This window comes from Chiloscyllium plagiosum, chromosome 24, assembly GCF_004010195.1.
Source record: "Chiloscyllium plagiosum isolate BGI_BamShark_2017 chromosome 24, ASM401019v2, whole genome shotgun sequence".
In the NCBI taxonomy this organism is placed as follows: Eukaryota; Metazoa; Chordata; class Chondrichthyes; order Orectolobiformes; family Hemiscylliidae; genus Chiloscyllium; species Chiloscyllium plagiosum.
In genome coordinates, this window is record NC_057733.1 from 39,257,422 (window position 1) to 39,276,647 (window position 19,226).

The window sequence follows — 19,226 nt, forward strand, 5'->3', positions numbered from 1 at the left end:
GGTGAGACGTGCTGTTGCTATGGTGCATTGTCTGGCACCAAAGAGCCCTGCGTACCTTTAAGTTGAATGGATGTTATTGAGGACTTTGGCAATGAGGGGGGTATTCATGACGTAACAATTCTCAAACCTCACACTCAGTCTATTGAGAGAGATCAAATAACCACCATTTCCTGGAGGAAGGGAGTTCTGTGAGCAGACAGGAATATGCTGGAATGTTGCAAAACTTATAAGAGATCCTGTTTCTTAGGGTGATTTGATGACACCAGTTACTTACTTTGAATGGGACACTTCTTCTGCGTGTGTTGTCCAGAAATTTCTATGGTGTGAATTTGATGTTACAAAGCCTGGATTTTTGCTAGAAGTAATTTGTTTTCTGTTCCAGCACTGTAACATGTGGAGATATTACAGTTATTAAGATTTTTGGTAAAATTTATTTATCAGCAAAGCCACCATGGAAACATGCTCGTTGTCTGACTGCACTTCATAAGTAATTGGCTGCAAATTCTAATTGGCTGCAAAGTGCTTTGAGAGGTCTGGTGGTTATGAATGCTATACAAATGCAATTCTTTGTTTTTATATCTGCCATTCTGCTGCCACCTGCCCAGTTTTGGGCTTGACAGAAGGTGGCATGTCGAGAATGTATTTTGGCCCACAACGACTGAAACATTCTTTAGCTTTGCAGAGGCAATATTCTGTGTTCTGAAGCATTTTCTGCCTGCTAGAAAGTTGTTTCTGTCCCCAAATATTGCAACGCTCTACTTATCTTCTGAGGGATTATAAGAAAGCCCAGTGCACACCAATGTATTGCAGCCCATGAACTGACGGTTTGCAACAGCAAGCCACCACATTCAGTTTTACTGCACCAAGGGATCATGTGAGGAACCGACGACCAACTAATGTACTTGGAATAAATTGCGATGTCTTTTGAGTGGTTTGGGAAGGTAGGTTTACAACAGCCTCAAAAGGAGTACCGCACCTTTTAATATTTATGGAATGTTTTCCAAAAAGGTGCAAGAGTCACAACTTCAAAGCAGTATTATTGCATACACTTCCAGTGTGTTGTAGAAAGCGGTTTGTTTGTGAGCTTTAATTAAATATTAAACAGAACTACGTCTGCCGATGGGAGTGGCGATTTTATTGATGGCATGATGAATCTGAGATCGTCTGATCCTTTTCATGAACTACCTGCAGGGAGAAATGCTGACAGAGGTGGTTGTGTTTTATTAGTTTGTCTGGTGAAGAGTAAACATACCTTGTTTAGAGTTCTGACACTTCTATAAACAGCAGAGCACTCTTAACAGTATCGGAAGCCTTGGGTGGAGATTATTTTTGATCTTCTGGAATAAGGTCATCAACTTTTCCCCACTTTCATGTTTAGTGGGGCTATAATGTATGATTGATTTAGTATCAACTCCTTTATCCTCTGAAGCCTTAACTAATGTGACACCTTGTGACATTAGCAAGTTGAACATAATCCCCCATGAGCTGATTAATTTCATCACTACACAAGGCCTGTATTTTGCATACACTTGTCTTTCTGAACAGTAAAATAAAACCCAGTAATGTACAGCAACAATGACCGGATGCTTCCTGTGTGATTACTCATTAAAAAACACATTCAGTATGAGAGGTATAATTATCAATTCTTCACTCCTCCTGTTATATCTCATTCTCCTGCATTGGTGCAATGTACCTCGCACAAAACTTAAGTAGAATTCGAGTGAAGAGAAACATTTTCACTGCAGTTAGAGGAGCAAGATCCATACTTGGGGCTGGATATCATCTGGGTAACGGTGGCCCCAATGACAGATCAAAACATTGGGAACATAACCTTGAGGATCTATGACTATGACTGCCTGGGGTTATCCTGGCTGGGTCAATGGCAAACAGACAGCTAATAAGTTGCAGGAGGGGTGGCCACACTTGCTTTACAGCATGGACGCTCTGGAAACATGTTAAATGGATCTGGGAGTTGTTGAAGCTATGCCCTGATGGAAGGGCTGGGGCTGATATTAGTGATGGGTCGTGGCTTTTGCCATGTGTATGGCCATTGCTGCCAGCCACCATGCTGCCACCACCCCCAGCCCTCAGGAAGTCTGCCAGGCAGTCTCCCCGTGATGGAGGGCCCACCCCACCACGAGTAAAATGACAGTGGGAAAAGGCCCTTCATTATTCACTTCAATGGCACAAGACCTCTGGCCATCCTCCATTTTCCCCACCATAGTGGGAAGATGGTGGGTCTCATTGTCCTGATTTTACACATACCCACCTCCTGTCCCATTCCTGTAAGTCTCATAAAACTCACTAAACAAGTGGTGAATGTTACAAGCATCCTTGTGATTATATTAATGTAGTAAATTTTATTTTTGTTCATGCGAGAGAGCGAGAGAACACCACAAAATGTTATTGCTGTCGGAAAAGCTGGATAGGAGAAAGTGAAGACTGCAGATGCTGTAGAGTCAGAGTCAAAACACAGCAGATCAGGCAGCATCTGAGGAGCAGAAGAGTTGATGTTTCAGACATAAGCCCTTCGTCAGAAATGTGGGGCATGGAGAGGGTGCTGAGAATTAAATAGGAGGGTGAGAAGGTAGGTGAGAAGGTGATAGGTGGATACAGGTGGGGGGTAATTGTGAGAGTTCAGAGGGGAGGGTGGAGTGGATAGGTGGGAAGGAAGATGGACAGGTAGGACAGGTCAAGAGGATGATGCCAAGTTGGAGAGTTGGATCTGGGATGAGGTGGGGTGGGGTGAGGGGAGATTTGGAAACTAACGAAGTTGATGTTAATGCCTTGTGGTTGAAGGGTCTCAAGATGGAAGATGAGGCATTCTTCCTCCAGTTGTGGGTGGCTTTGATTTGGCAGTGGAGGAGGCCCAGAACTTGCATGTCCTTGGGGAGGGGGAGTTGAAGCGGTCAGCTACTGGTTGGTGGGTTTGTTTGGTATGTGTGCCCCAGAGATGTTCCCTTAAATACTCCACAAGTTGGTGTTCTGTCTCTCCGATGTAGAGGAGACCACTAGATCTCTGCTTGATGTGAAAAGATCCTTTGGAAAGTTTATTTCTCTTGTTGTTCAATACTTGTGCTGTGAGGATCCTTACTTTTATCCAGACTTAGGCATTTTTCATTCAACTTTTCTTATCTGAGCACAAGCACTGATGTTAGCCACTAACAGTCAACGTGATGGTAATGTAGTGGTAATGTTATAGAGTCATAGAGATGTACAGCACAGAAACAAACCCTTTGGTCCAAACCGTCCATGCTGACCAGATATCCCAACCCAATCTAGTCCCACCTGCCAGCACCCGGCCCATATCCCTCCAAACCCTTCTTGTTCATATACCCTTCCAAATGCCTTTTAAATGTTGCAATTATACCAGCCTCCATCACTTCCTCTTTGCTGCATTAATCTTCCAGAGGCTTGGCCTAATATTCCAGAGTTTAATATGGAGTTTAAATTCAATTAATAGAATCAGGAACTGAATGCTAATCCACTAATGGTGAACCATCAATGAATGCCAAAACCCATTGATTCACAAAGGTCCTTTGACAGAAGGGAATCTGCTATTCTAATCTGGCCTATATCTAACTCCAGAGGTACAGCAATGTGGTTAATTCATAACTATTCTCTGAAATAGCTTGGGAGAAAGTGAGGACTGCAGATGCTGGAGATCAGAGTTGAGGGTGTGGTACTGGGAGCATCCGAGGAGCAGGAGAATTGACGTTTTGAGCATGAGCCCTTCATCTGAAATAACTTAGTAAGCTTACAGTTCAAGATATTCCCAAGATCATTTAAGGATCGGCAATAAATGCTGGTCTCTAGCCAGCAAAGCTTATACCCCATGAACTAATAAAAGATATTTATCAGAGAATTTCTGTGTCACTGGCCAGATTTTAAAGAGTCATAGTGTTATCACAAACAAGGAGCAGCAAACTGAGCATTTCCAGTTGAGGGTCTGATTGAGGTGACATCCTCCCAAGCACTGAGGATGTCACCTAGACAGGGGACGAAACGTCTGCAACACAAATTCCCAGCTCGGCGAACAGAACCACAACAGACATATAGGATATTCAAGGACAACCATGTTCACACTGCTTGGCTCCTGTCTGACTTCTTCTATGCATCAAATACATTTTCATTTGAAAATGGTTGGATTAGACTGCATGCATTGTCCATATTCACAGAATCATAGAATTATATATATACTGAGATACATGTGACAATAAATCAAATCAAATCTGAGCATTATGACTCACTGTCATTCTTGTGTCTTTTGCCCATACTCTTGCACGTTATTTTTATTCAAATAATCACTTAATACTCTCTTGAAAGCCTCAAATGAATCTGCCTCCACCATAATTCCAGGCAGTGCATCTCAGACCTGAACCGTGCATAGAGTCATAGATTCATACAGCATGGAAACAGACATTTCGGCCCAACCAGTCCATGCCCAAACTAAGCGAGTCCCACCTACCTGCGCCTGGGCCGTATCCCTCCAAACTTTTCTTATTCATGTACTGATCTATATGTCTTTTAAATGTCATAATTGTACTTGCACCCACCACTTCCTGGAAGTTCATTCCACATATGAACCACCCTCTGTGTAAAAAAATAAAGTTGCCCCTCATGTCTTTTATAAATCCTTCTCCTCTCACCTTAAGAATGTGCAGGGAAAAGATACGTGCTACTTTCTGTACCCCTCATTATTTTATAAATCTCTATAAGATCACCTCTCAACTTCCAGTGAAAAGCTTCTCAGCCCATCCAGTCTCTCCTTATAACTATAAACCCTCCATTCCCAGCAAAGTCCTGGTAAATCTCTTTTGAACCCTCTGCAGCTTAAAAATATCATTCTTATAACAGAGTGACCAGAACTGGACCCAGCAGTCCAGAAGAGGTCTCATCAATGTCCTGCATAACCTCAACATAAAGGCCCAACTCCTGTATTCAATGGTATGAGAAATTAGGACAAACATGCGAAATGCCTTCTTTACCACCTTATCTTTATGTGATGCAAACTTCAAAGAATTATGCACCTGAACCCCTTAGTCTACCTGTTCTACAACACTACCCAGGGCCCTACTTTTTTATTGTATAAATCTTGTCTTTAATTGTTTTACCAAAATGTAATCCTCACATTTATTCATGTGAAACTTCATTTGCCCCTCTTCAGCTCATTGACCCGATTGATCAAGATCTCTTCATAACCTCAGATAACTTCTTCACTGTCCACTATACCATCAATCTTGGTATCATCTGCAAATGTCCACTCTTGTGAAAATGTTTTTCCTCATATCGCATGTGCAATTCACTTTAACTCTGTGCTTTCTCTTTCTCAATCCTTTTATGAGCCAGAACAGTTACTTCCTATCTACTATATCTGGACCTCTCGTGATTTTGAAAACTTCTGTCAGACCTCCTCTTCAAGTTTCTTCTCTCTGAGGAGAACAGTCCCAATCTCTCCAATTGATACTCATAACTGAAGTTGCTCATCTCTAGAGCTACATTTTTGAAGTCTTTTCTACACTCTCTTCAACATGTCTACATCTTCCTATTGTGTATGGAGTCTGAGGAGATAGGAGAGGCACTAAATGAATATTTTTCGACAGTATTCACACTGGAAAAAGACAATTTGTTGAGGAGAATACTGAGGTACAGGCTATTAGACTAGACAGGATTGAGGTTCATAAGGAGGAGGTGTTAGCAATTCTGGAAAGTGTAAAAATAGATAAGTCACCTGGGCCGGATAGAATTTATCCTAGTATTCTCTGGGAATGTAAGGAAGAGATTGCAGAACCTTTGGCTTTGATCTTTATGTTGTCATTGTCAGCAGGAATAGTGCCAGAGACCGGAGGATAGCAAAAGCGTCCCCTTGTTCAAAAATGGGAGTAGAGACCACCCTGGTAATTATAGACCAGTAAGCCTTACTTCGGTTGTGGGCAAAGTGTTGGAAAGGATTATAACAGATAAGATTTATAATAACCTAGAAAGGAATAATTTGATTAGAGATAGTCAACAGAATTTTGTGAAGGGTAGGTCATGCCTCACAAACCTGACTGGGTTCTTTGAGAAGGTGACCCAACATGTGGATGAGGGTAAAGTGGTTGATGTGGTGTATATGGATTTCAGTAGAGCGTTTGTTGAAGTTCCCCACGGTAGACTATTGCAGAAAATACAGAGGCATGGGATTGAGGGTGATTTAGTGGTTTGGATCAGAAATTGGCTAGCTGAAAGAAGACAGAGGGTGGTGATTGATGGGAAATGTTCATCTTGGAGTTCAGTTACTCGTGTACAGCAAAGATCTGTTTTGGGGCCACTGCTGTCATTTTTACAAATGACCTCAATGAGGACGTAGAAGGATGGGATAGTAAATTTGCGGATGACACTAAAGTCTGTGGAGTTGTGGACAGTGCTGAAGGATGTTGCAGGTTACAGAGGGGCATAGATAAGATGCAGAGCAGGGCTGAAAGGTGGCAAATGGAGCTTAATGTGAAAAATTGAGTTGATTCATTTTGGATGGAGGAACAGGAATACAGAGTACTGGGCTAATGGTAAGATTCTTGGTGGAGTAGATGAGCAGAGAGAGCTCAGTTTCCATGTATATGTATATAGGAAAGTTGCCACCCAGGTTAATAAGGCTGTTAAGAAGGTGTACGGTGTGTTAGCTTTTATAGGTAGAGGGATTGAGTTTCTGAGCCATGATGTTATGTTGCAGCTGTACAAAACTCTCGTGAGGCTGCACCTGAAGTATTGCGTACAGCTCTGATTTTAAGAAGGATGAGGGAGCATTGGAAAGGGTGCAGAGGAGATTTACTTGGATGTTGCCTGGTATGAAGGGAATGTCAAATGGGGAAAGGCTGAGGGACTTTAAGCTGTTTTCATTAGAGAGAAGAAGGTTGAGAGGTGACTTAATAGAGGCATGCAAGATGATCAGAGGATTAGGGTGGACAGTGAGAGCCTTTTCCCTCGGATGGTGATGGCAAGCACAGTGGACATTAGCTTTAAATTGATGGTTGATAGATATAGGACAGATGTCAGAGGTAGGTTCTTTACTCAGTAGTAGGAGCATAGAATGCCCTGCCTGCAACAATGGTACACCTGCCAACTTTAAGGGCATTTCAATGGTCATTGGATAAACATATGTGGATGATAGTGCAATAGTGTAGGTTAGACGGACTTCAGATTGGTTTCACAGGTCAGCGCAACATTGAGGGCCAAAGGGCCGTACTGTGCTGTAATGTTCTATGTTCTACTGTGTGGCACCCAGAACTGAACATCAACTTGTCTAACAGGTGTCTTTTTTAAGTTTATTATAACCTCCTTGACCTTGTATTCTTTGTCTCTAATAATAAAGCCAAGGATACTGTGTGATCTATTTACTGCTCTCTTCCTATGTTATAGAAACACAGAAACTAGGTACATGAGTACACCATTAAACCCTTCCAGCCTGCTCTGCCATTCACTATGATCACGGGCAGTCCTCTGTCTCAATGCTAGACTCCTGTTTTCACTCCATTACCCATGATGCTTTTAATATCTAAAAATGTATCAATCCCTTTGATGAATAAATTCAGTGATGCTGCATCCACAGCCTTCTGTGGTGGTGAATCCACAAGTTCACCATTTTGAGTGAAGAAATGTTTCTTTATTGCTGTCCTAAAAGGCCTACTCCATATCCTGAGACCTCTTACCCCTGGTTCTAGGCTCCTCAGGCAGGGGGAACATGCTCTCTGCATCTCGTCTGTCCAGGCCTTTTAGAAGTTTACACGTTTCAATCAGATCTGTTTTAGTCCTTCTAAACTCTAGTGCATATAGGCCAGTCCTCATATGAAAATCTCTTCATCTCTGGCATCAACCTATTGAACCTTTGCTGCACTCCCATAGCAGTATATTCTCTCAAAGATAGGAAGACCAAAGCTGCTGAACATATTCTAGGGGCATCCTTACCAAGACCTTGTACAACTGCAATAAGACATCACTACTTCTGAACTCTGATCCTCTGGCAATGAAGGCCAATACATTATTTGTCTTCCCAATTGCTTGCTGCATTTGCCTGTTTACTTTCATTGACTGCTGTACAAGGAAACTCAGATCCCAATACATCACCATTTAAATAATACTCTGCCTTTCTGTTTCTCATGACAAAGTATTGGTTCATATTTATCCACATTATACTGCTCCTACTTATCTAGATCACCTGGAAGCTTCCTTGTATTTTCCTCACAAAAATATATATTGTGAATAACTGAGGTCCAGGTACTGATCCTTGTGGTACACCACCAGTCACTGCCTTGGTGAAAGTGAGGACTGTAGATGCTGGAGATCAGAGTCAAGATTAGAGTGGTGCTAGAAAAGCACAGCAGGTCAGGCAGCATCCGAGGAGCAGGAAAATCAATGTTTCGGGCAGGAGCCCTTCATCCGGAAGGCAGTCACCGCCTGCTATCCCTGAAAATGACGCTTTATTCTTGCTCTCTGTTTTGATCTGTCAGCCAGTTCTCAATCCCTACCAGTACATATTACCCCGAAGCCTGTGTACTTTAATGTTGCCCACTTCTGCAGGGGCTTATCAAAAGCCTTTGTGAAATCCAAATACTTTACATCCACTAGTTTTCCCTACTGTCTTCTAGCAGTTACATCCTCAAAAAAAAACTCCAGAAGATTACTTATGGATTATTTCCCTTTCATAAACCCATAGTGATGTTGTCTAACCCTGGTTAATGCTTTCCAAGTGTTCTACTGTCACATTTTTCATAATAGACTGTCAAGTTTTCCCCTACTAATGCTAGGCTAACTGCCCAGTTATTCTCTGGGTTTTTTTATACTTTATTTAAATAATGTGGTTAAGACTGTAGGAACAGCTTTAAGTCTCTAGAAGTTTGGCAGATAACCACCAAGTTATCCACTTCCTTTTAGTATTCCTCTCTTTAGTGACCTATGCATATAACATCCTGGACCCACTGCTCCAGCAGGCCCTTTTTTATTACACTTCTATTTTTTCTTGTCAATCCATACTCTTCCTACCAAAATGTATCACCCACATTAAACATCTGCTATCTATCTATCCATTTGACCAACTTGTCCTTTAGGAGTTTGACACTGTTCTTCTTACAGGAGAAAGTGAGGACTGCAGATACTGGAGGTCAGAGTCGCAAAGTGTGGCGCTGGAAAGGCACAGCAGGTCAGGCAGCATCCAAGGAGAAGGAAAATCAAAGTTTCAGGCTTAAGCCCTTCATCTGGAATACCTCTTCCCCGACACATTCCAAATGAAGGGCTTAAGCCTGAAACTTCGATTCTCCTGCTCCTCGGATGCTGCCTGACCTGCTGTGCTTTTCCAGCGCCACACTTTTTGACACTGTTCTCCTTTACAGGTTACAATGTTTCCAGGTTTTACATTGCCTTATAAACTCTGAAATAGTCCCCTGCACACCAAGATCTGGAACACTAATATCCATTGAGCTATAGGCTGTTACTTCCAGGAGTGGTTCCTTTCCTCCTTATCCCTGTGATAAATTACAGTAGAAATCTGGAATCAGGTTAATGCTGAAGTTTGATTCCACTGCAGGTAATCCACAAAATTTGGATAAATTTATCTGTCAAGCATGCACATACCTTTAGTTCACACCCTGTACATCACTCTTGCTGCCTTTTATACTAGCTGAACAAGCATTTGTAAAAACTATTTCTGCTGCTGCAGCACTTAAAGGTTGGACAGTAAATATGGTCTAACTAGTATTGCTGACATGTAGAAAACAAATCAGAAAGAAACGTAGTTTTAGAGCAGACCAAACTTTTTTTTCTTTGAGAAATAAATGGTGTTGTAACAGAAAGAGAATGAGGAAGTTTCTATGCTGTTTCTAGAATGGCATCCTACATGTTTTGGTTGTAGTTTGGATCATGACCTAAATTGGCATGGAAAATTTAAATATTTTTGTTTACCACAATGAGGGAATTCCTGAGAAACTAATGTGTAGCAGCCTTTCAGTGATGATGGATAATCACTTGTGTGTTCAAATGATCTTTGGATTGGTAAAATGCACACAGATGCATCTATGCATGGGGCAGATGAATAACTCGGAATATGCTGAAGGGATTGCTTTTACTTTTACCTAAAAACAAATGTATGTTGTGAGTCTCTGAAGCAAAAATTGGGGAATCAATTTGTCCTTTTCATGTAATCACATTGAGTCTCCTTCTTTCTTTGTGTGTAGCTTGTTTTGATTTGTAGGTGGCCTTTCACGAGGGGAGGCCTTTTAATCCAGTGACACCTTTGACTTTCACCTTGGTGCTCGCTATTCAGGCAGGTTTAGTCATGTAGCACAGGATTAAGAAAGCTCTTGAACAGTGAGGGACATAGTGGGACTTCTCCTCAGACTCACAAAAGGCCCCAATAAAATTTGACGGTGGAGGAGGGGTTTGCACAGAGGAAGATTAAAAGGAGCAGTTTGTACTTGCTTGTGTGAATTACTCCCCATATTGCTTTTGTGCCTCTGTTTCAACCAGCAGAAAGACCTTGGTCATGTTGTACTGACCTCAGCAGGTAATGCATTGTTAAACAGCAAGGCAGAGTGGAAAGTACTGGGTTCAGCACTTTTGCAACTGAAAATTATCTTGAATCTCGGGAAGAATTTGGCTGCACTACACAGAGAATTCAGCCAACCATCATGGCCAGTTTTCTTCAGAACTACCTGCTTGGCAGAGGCACAAGAAAGCAATATTACTTAAAGGGACAGTGTTCCATGGACAAGTCAGTCTGTCACAGACAAGTACTCCCTGATTCCATCGGAATATTGTCATTTATCTTTTGACGCAAAGGTGTGGCAGTTTTCTGAGAAATGGGGAGTCAAGAGTTTGCCCAGTTCATACTCTAACTCTCATTTGCTAGGATTTAAATTTTACATGTTCACACATGCCAATGATTTATGTACACTCTTCTCTGTGATAAGGGTTTCTGGAAGCTTTGAGTGCATGATTATAGATTTTAGCAATCTCAAAAGGAGTTTCCGATGATTTGGAGAAATGTTGCACTTAATTGGAAAAGGAGATTCTAAGCTACATGGGGTTGCTTCAGAATGACATTCTTATTATGTAATATGAAACAATGGACTTTTAATTTGAAAGTGGTATTTACTTTCATCTTTTATTGTAATTTGGTTTACGTGACTCACACTCTGGCACTTGCAATAAACAAACTTCTGTAACTCATTATTAATGTATCCTCTGTCTGTCTGAGGGTGTAAACTGAAGGGGAACTAGACTGCAAATTTTGTTCAGTAGATGGATGGTTTGTTGACGTTGTGGCCACTGTACTCCATCCATTCTTCCTGGTAACATGCTGGCAAACAATGAAAAAATGCAGTGTTTTAACACACTATTTTTGCTAAGTACCTGTATGTTGTATGAGAGTATTGAAATACTTTAAGTATGTGTTGCATCAGTTTGAGAACACTGGATTGAATCCACAGTGACTCTCATAAAAAGGGACATAATTACATATTACGCGACAGGTGGTTCTGTATGAAGTTTCTAGTTTGTGATGCAATAAGTGAATTTCTTATTCAAGATTAGCTATTTAGCAACACGAATGCCACCCTTTTAATATCCTACATTTTCCATTCCCATTTTTTGGATTGTGTTGAATGAAACTGTTTGTAAAGTTCTGTTCATTTCAGTTTCTTCCCCCCCAGGCAGTGTATGGGAGTAAGTGCAGATGCTGGAGATCAGAGCAAAGAGTGCGATGCTGGAAAAGCACAGCAGGTCAGGTAGCATCTGAGGAGCAGGAGAATCAATGTTTTGGGCATAAGCCCTTCATCAGGAACGTCCTGATATAGGGCTTATGCCTGAGACATCGATTACCCTGCTCCTTGGATGCTGCCTGACCTGCTGTGCTTTTCCAGCACTGCACTCTTGACTCAGGCAGTGTATGTAAACCACTTACCTGACTTATCACTAATCCCCTTATCTGTGAAGGTTAGGAGTCTGATATTCTCAGTGAAAGTGGATGAATCCATTGTAACCAAGTTTAGGGTCTCAAAATCGTCCCATCCTCAATTGTTTCTCTATCGCTGAGCTGAACGTTTCCATGACTTAGGCTGCAGGTTGTGCCTTTGCATCATATGGCATCTATTTGATTGTTGGGAAGTTCTCTGAGAACTTCTTTCCCCGTGGGAATAGTAAGCTCCATCTGTTTCTGTCTGCATCACCCACACCCCACCCCCCTACCCCCCCAAAGCTTGTGTCCCCTTAGCTTTTGGTGTGGTCTTGCTTGATAAGTTGCAGATTAGGTCCAGATAGTTTTTGGTGTGCAGTTTGTTTATACAGCTTACTAGTTTTCAACTCATTTTGCAGGTGTGCTGTAGCTTGAGTTTTTCAAAGCCATCAGGGAGATCAGCTCCTTATTTGCACGTGTAGCTATTGAAAAATAAACTCGGCGGTTGTTGTTCCAGCACCGAGTTAAGGTTGTCAGCTTTCTGAGAGTCTATGTGCAAGATTTTCTCAATAGGGGAATGTTCTGACATATCCGTTTTTGGCAGTTTATGGTTTGTGCTCAGTTAGTTTCACAAAGTGCTTCTATTTCTGTTCTGACAAATTAAATGACTGTAATTTAATAGAAAGTTGTTGGATCCACCCTCTATTTTTATGTAGGAACACATGTATGGTAAAATGCACAAATTTTCAGAGCAGAAAATGCCTTTGTTTTGGAAGCTGCTGGAATGAACTGGTTATGAGTGCTGGATCTGACAGCTTCCAGTGTTGGATTTATATGCTCCTTGCCAATGATTCTGTAACACATGCTCATGAAAGTTAGATTTTATATTTTTTCTCGCTTTTTATCAAATTGTAATTCCTGCACTCAAATCCTCTAAGATCAATTCAAATGTCAGAGCATTATGTTGGCAGAGTGGGTGGTATCATCATAAGTGCAGGCACTGTGGAAGATGCAGCTACTTTTGAGAGTGTGTTATTCTGTACTGCAGGCAGGATATTCATTGCCAAATAGCCAGCAAACTCTCAGCATGCTGGACTTGGGCTCATATCCTGCATAGGTTAAAGGTCACACAGTGGAACTATGTGACCTCATGCCAGTCATCGTCTGCACACTGCTTAATAAAATACATTTTTCTAATGTTTATTTCAGTGCTGGATAAAGCATATGAAATGCATTAAAGCCTAGTTAAAGGAATATTCTCAGAAAGCTTATTTTTTGTCTTTCATAACCTCAAGCTGATATGCTTGTTTGCCCAAAGGTTAGTTCAGAACATACTACTTCATGAAATGCTCAGTACTGAAAGCATGAGTCAGAAATTTCTGATTGATTTTGTCCCTGTTGAAGCCTCTAAATCATCAGGACCTATGGTTTGAAAATGCAGTTTACATAAACTGATACCATCTTGGTTTATCTTTTGAAAGTCAAAAATCTGGCTTGCATACTATAATTCAGGGACTATATTTCTGCTGTGAAAACTGCCAGCTGGGCAGTATCCAAGATGGCAGTAGTTGGATCAAGCTCACCATGATTTAGTTGAAACTGTCTTGGGGCACTGGATGGTGCAGTTGGGAGGGGCACTGTCTGTAGTTCTGAATTTTGGGTCCATCCCAAACTAACAGCATAAAAAAACTCTCCCAAGCTCTAAGGGGTCTAATTGAGATTAGTTATGGAGGCTTTAACTCAGTTGTTGGTGGCACCAGTCCACACTTTACAAACAAAAATTACTCAGAATTTAGTGCCAACTGGAGGCCTCACTAGGTTTTTAATGATGGATAATTTTGAAATATTCCAGTGATATCGTTAATAGTGTTTACAAGTTGTGGTTATGCCTCTTTGTCAGGGTATTAAAAGGTAGCTGCTACATTAAGATAGATAATCTCTTTGGATTCAGTGTCTCCAAACTCTCCCTTCTGAATCCAGGTGCATCCTTCCATTCCAAATTGATAGGTAAATGTCACAAGACCTGGGAATCAACACAGAGCCCTAGCAACTGTGTTAGACTATAACATTTTGTGATCACTTCACTTCCCGTTGGTAGACAAATTTATTTTAGCATATGTGGTTCACCATTAAAACAACAGACACACTTATCTCAGGTTAAAAATGCATATTGCTTTGTCTCTCCCATTTACTGCATTCTTTGCTGCTGACCACAGTGTATGTATAGAGCAAGTGCTAGGTTTTTTTGGCAACTTGAAAGGAAAATAAATTATGCTGTGAGAAAAATGCATCACTTTTTTTGTCCCAGCAAAACAAAAGTTAAAACAGCTTTTTGAAAAGTTAAGTTTCAAAATGTTGACCTTTTATGTAACAGCAATATTTCTTATTTACCCCTGCTTTCTACATTTAAATGCAAATCTTTATTTATATTCACTCGTGGGATGAAGTGTCTCTGGCTAGCCAGCATTTATTGCTCGTCCCAGAGGATAGTGAAGAGTCAATCACATTGCTGTGGGTCTGCAGTCACATGTAGTCCAGACCAGTGCCTTCCCTAGATGACATTAGTGACGGTTTTATTTAAACTGTAGTGGTACATTGTTTCTGGGAGTGCACAACAGCACACAAACAGAGAGCATGTTAAACATATACTTCTGAATTGCCTGTTGTATTGCCTAGCTAGTTGATTGATAAATGTTTATTTTCTATGGAAGAGGGTAGTAGGGTTGGACTTCAGAAAGTCACTCCACAGAGCTACCTAGTGGCTGGAGCCTAGAAGGCCAGTGAAAGCAAAATGGGGCGGGAAATGACGATTTTGTTAGTTGCCAGTAGAAAATGCAACCAAATAAGCAGAACCAAAGTTTATGAGAACAAGGAGTAAAGTTTATGGGCAGGATTTATGTAAGAGACACCAAGATTTTTAGGCACGTTTTGATCCATGTATGCACATACAAATTATAAGTAACTGTTGAAATAAGCAGGCGATGTTGTCTTGAACATTTCTCCATTTTGTGTTATATTATTCTGTAACAGAGGTGTGAAAATGGTGCCATTCTGCTATTTATTGTTTTGTTTATTTAATCTGGTAATCATTCATTTGAAAAAGCAAAAATTAACTACAATGTTGAAGTGACAATGTCACTTGTCTTTTGTGGTGTAGTTTTAAGGCCATACCTGAGACCATACCTTGGGTACAAGGCAACTGGTCTGAGAGAAGGCAAAATCAAGAACTTTTGTCATGCTTTGGCTTCTGTAGAACTCTATTTATTGCATGTTAACACTATATAAAACTATAATCTGAGATATCCAAGTTCCAATCGTATTTTCACATTGCCAGCAGACTGTTACTCGCATGTGCTTTACTCTTCAAATCTAATTCAAATCCATCTTCTATTGATCTTCAGTCTTCTATTTATCTTATTTTCTCTCTAACTCCACCCACACTGTGCTATTTACACCCTGTGCGAAACAGCTCTGTCACATCATCCTAAGATTGCTTCAGGGTCCTAAAACCCTTACACAATAATTGGATGAGCAATTCAAAGACTCAGACTGATGTTCTGGGGTCAAATCCCATCATGACAGCTTCTGACATTTAAATTCAGTCAATGAATCCAGAATTGAAAGTCAGTCTGAATAATGATGAACATCATGTATCATTTAAAAAAAACACACATCTGGTTCACAGATCTGCTTTAGAGAGGGAAATCTTCCAACCTTACTCAGTCTGCCAGCCTGGCCGTGTGACTCCAGATCCACAGTAATGCGTTTGACTCTTAAATACCTCCTGCCATGCTCTTGTAAATGACATACTTCAATGGAAATTAGAGATGGGAAACAAGTGCCAATATTTCATGAAAGAATAAAGAAAGAAAAAGTTAATTTTAACCGGGTAGATAAAGCAACATCAGGGATCTAAAGAATGAAAAGTTCCGAAAACATCAGTGTATATATTGTTAGGAATTTGTTCCTCTTTAATTGGATTTTGAAGCCCCTTGTACAGGAATTATTTATAAATGCCTTGAATACTGTATTTCTAAGCTTGTAGGCAGAGGTCCAAGTGGTGAGCAAACAGTCCTTTAAATCCAATTTTGCACATTAATGGTATTTAGAAAATTATTTCTAAGTGCCATCTGTCTGCAGGTTTCAACTAAATGGAAATGGAGGTAAAAGAGGTGGGTCAACGTTTGTGTCTGATGTCATCAGACCAGACAAGTGTGGATATGCACTTGTACTTATCAATGGCAAGATAGGGCACTTCTTGTAGTTGTCTTGCAGAGTAATTGGAAAACAGGGGGTGAAGAATGCTATATGGAACAGTTTGATAGATAGTGGATTTTGTAATACTAGAAAAGTATGATGTGTTTTGTTACATTGTCTGACATCGGTTCAATAAGTAAACTGAAACAGATTGATTGTTTTGATGAACTTTGAGAAGAGCTCCAAGTATCTTGATTTGCCTATGACACACAAAGATGAAAGGTCAAGAGTCCCTGAGAATATGTCTGAAGGACTGCCTCTTCTGAGGAAGTAGCAACAGAGGGGGAAAAAAAGAACAGAACTGTACTTAATCAGTTAAGTCAACTGATGAATTGTTTAGAGACGAAATACAATTCTAAAGTGCCTAGTTATTGGACATGCTTATTCCATTGAGGGAATATTGTGTTCTTTCAGGGGTTTGAATACAGAGCATATATTTCTTAGGATTTTTATCCTCCCCATTAGCCATGATCTGATCTAAACATGTATAGAGGCCTCCCAATGTAATCTCTGCATCACACCAATTGAGAACAAGTAACCTGTTTAAGAATTCGCTGACGTATCGTCTGTTGAGTTTGGCCCGAACATGCTGTCAAACAAAAGATGTCTTAAACATTTGAAACTCCAGTTATGGGAACGCTGCCTAATTTTCAGTTTGCTTGAATGCAATGTAATTCTCATTGTTTGTTGGAAGTAAATGTGAGCCTGTTCTTCGAATGGTTGCAAGTAAAAACGATTAAGCTTGTTTCCCATTGGAAAAGTGACTTACTAAGGGGTTCTGAGAGTATGGCCCAACCTCAGTGCCAGCAGTTTGGTGTTGGACTTCCACCTGCCCCGGGGTATACAAATACATGTTTGAACAGATTTGATTTTTTAAAAAGTGATATTGTCCCACTTTGATCTCCATGACTTGATCATTTTAAGAAATGAGGGAGCATTTGGCTAGAACCAAATGTGTATGTGTAATGCTTTGAACAGGTATTGTCAATCTTACTGCGACTAAGACAGTATAGATGTGAACAGGAAAATCTGAATCATTCAAAGCAAATGATCCAATTCAATGACATATTGGTACTGTTAGTAAGCAGCTCAACAGCATGGGCTGCATTTGTTCAGAGGTTGTACTCTTCCTTCCTCTTCTGCTTTGTCCCTCCCCTCAGCATCGAGTTGCCAGATGTACAAAGCCTTTCATTTGCAAAGTACGCAGAATCTAACTCTGTTTAAAAGCACCACTGACTTCTCTAGGTTCCACTAAGACTCAACACTCTTAACAGAGAAGGAGAAATAGGGGAGGGGGGGCTGGCAGGTTGCTTACTGAAAAGGAATATTTTTCTAATATTTGTTATCTGGTTTACTGAATGATTTGATCTTCATTTTGTAAATTGTACGGTTGCACCATTAAAATTGGAACCGGCATGTGGATTTTGCCCAACAAGTGCTACAGAAGATGCGTGGCTTCTATTGTATTATTTATCACAGCGGAGATCTGTATATATAATTTTGGAAGAGTTGTACTGGAAAAAGTTTAGATAAACATCTTTCTTTTCACTGACAATACATTTTATTATGTCAGTAGTTCCATTCAAAATCAATAAAAGACAGATGGCAAACTCCACAGTCTTGTTTGCCAAATAGGTCCATAACAATTAAATCCTGCAGAAAACTCTGTGGTCGGTTTATTTGTCAATGCAACTGTCAAATTGGCACTGAGCAGCTCAGATCCAGAGCATGCAAATCCTGATGCCTGCGTCTCTGCTAGTTGACAGAAAGGGCAGTACGAAAGGTCACAGCATCGATTGGTTAGATATGTAATGCATCACTCACGGCTGTTTCTCACTATCACTATTTAGTTTGATATGTGTGTGTGTGTACCTTTTGGGTGAATTCAGAATTGGGCTGAGCTGTGATGGGACTCAACAGTCCACTGATACTCTTGTGTGACAGATGAGTCCAGTCCTTTTGGGTGAGTTGACAGAGGACTGCCAACATTTGTTCGAGAACCTTCCAAAATGAGTCATCTTCAAGACCCAAGGGAGAAAATTGGAAAGAAATGTTGTTACAGATCTACATCAGGTCTGAATCAATTTTATAAATAATATCCAGATAATTATTTTAATTTTAGGGTCTTGCCCAGATAGGCCATGTAAAAGCATTGCTTTTTTTTAACATGCAAACTTTATCTTATAATTTCATAGATGTGACTGACATACAATTTTATTTTACTTTTTACACTAGCTATTCCATGTACCACCACCCATTACCTGATGATCAATAGACTGCTTATTCCTAACCTCAGTATTGGAGCTACAAGCTGTCAAATGTGACATCGTGAGCAACGTCCGCTCAGCACGGAAGGCTGAAACTCCATATTCTCTGAGAAATCTAAACAGGACACCAAGACAATGTCAAAAACCAGTGCATCATTTCAACAACACTTCATTTTGGCCTGCATCTACGCAGTTCCACCAATGTTGGAGCTTAATTTGGCATTGGACACCATTTCTGATATAATTCCGAAAGTAATCTGCAAGTAAGGAAGATTGTGAAGAAGTGAGGGAAAATACCACATGGACAAAATAATTTTTATGTCATTAGATCTCAGCGAGGGATCTTTTGAATGGATTTCTACAGTTCAAAATTTGACAGTTGTTTTGTGTAACTTGTCTAATGCTGAGGTTGCCAGATTAAAACTTCTGTATGAACATTAGTCAAATGTATCTGAAGAATTTGTTTGTCAAATAAATAGGTAATATTTAGAAGTATGGGGAGAAAGTGAGGACTGCAGATGCTGGAGATCAGAGCTGAAAATGTGTTGCTGGAAAGGCGCAGCAGGTCAGGCAGCATCCAAGGAGCTGGAGAATCGAAGTTTCGGGCATAAGCCCTTCTTCAGGAATGAGGAAAGTGTGTCCAGCAAGCTAAGATAAAAGGTAGGTAGGGAGGAGGGACTTGGGGGAGGGGCGTTGGAAATGCGATAGGTGGAAGGAGGTCAAGGTGAGGGTGATGGGCCGGAGTGGGGTGGGGGCGGAGAGGTCAGGAAGAAGATTGCAGG

The 19,226-nt window shown here is 40.7% G+C and overlaps 1 long non-coding RNA gene across 1 annotated transcript in view; it reads left to right on the plus strand.

Moving 5' to 3' along the window:
* LOC122562205 overlaps positions 1–19,006 on the plus strand; it is a 234,377-nt gene extending 215,371 nt beyond the window's left edge. Inside the window, exon 3 of the long non-coding RNA XR_006315261.1 lies at positions 18,413–19,006. This is a non-coding gene — a long non-coding RNA (uncharacterized LOC122562205). The remainder of the gene's footprint in view (positions 1–18,412) is intronic.
* Positions 19,007–19,226: the final 220 nt, after the last annotated feature.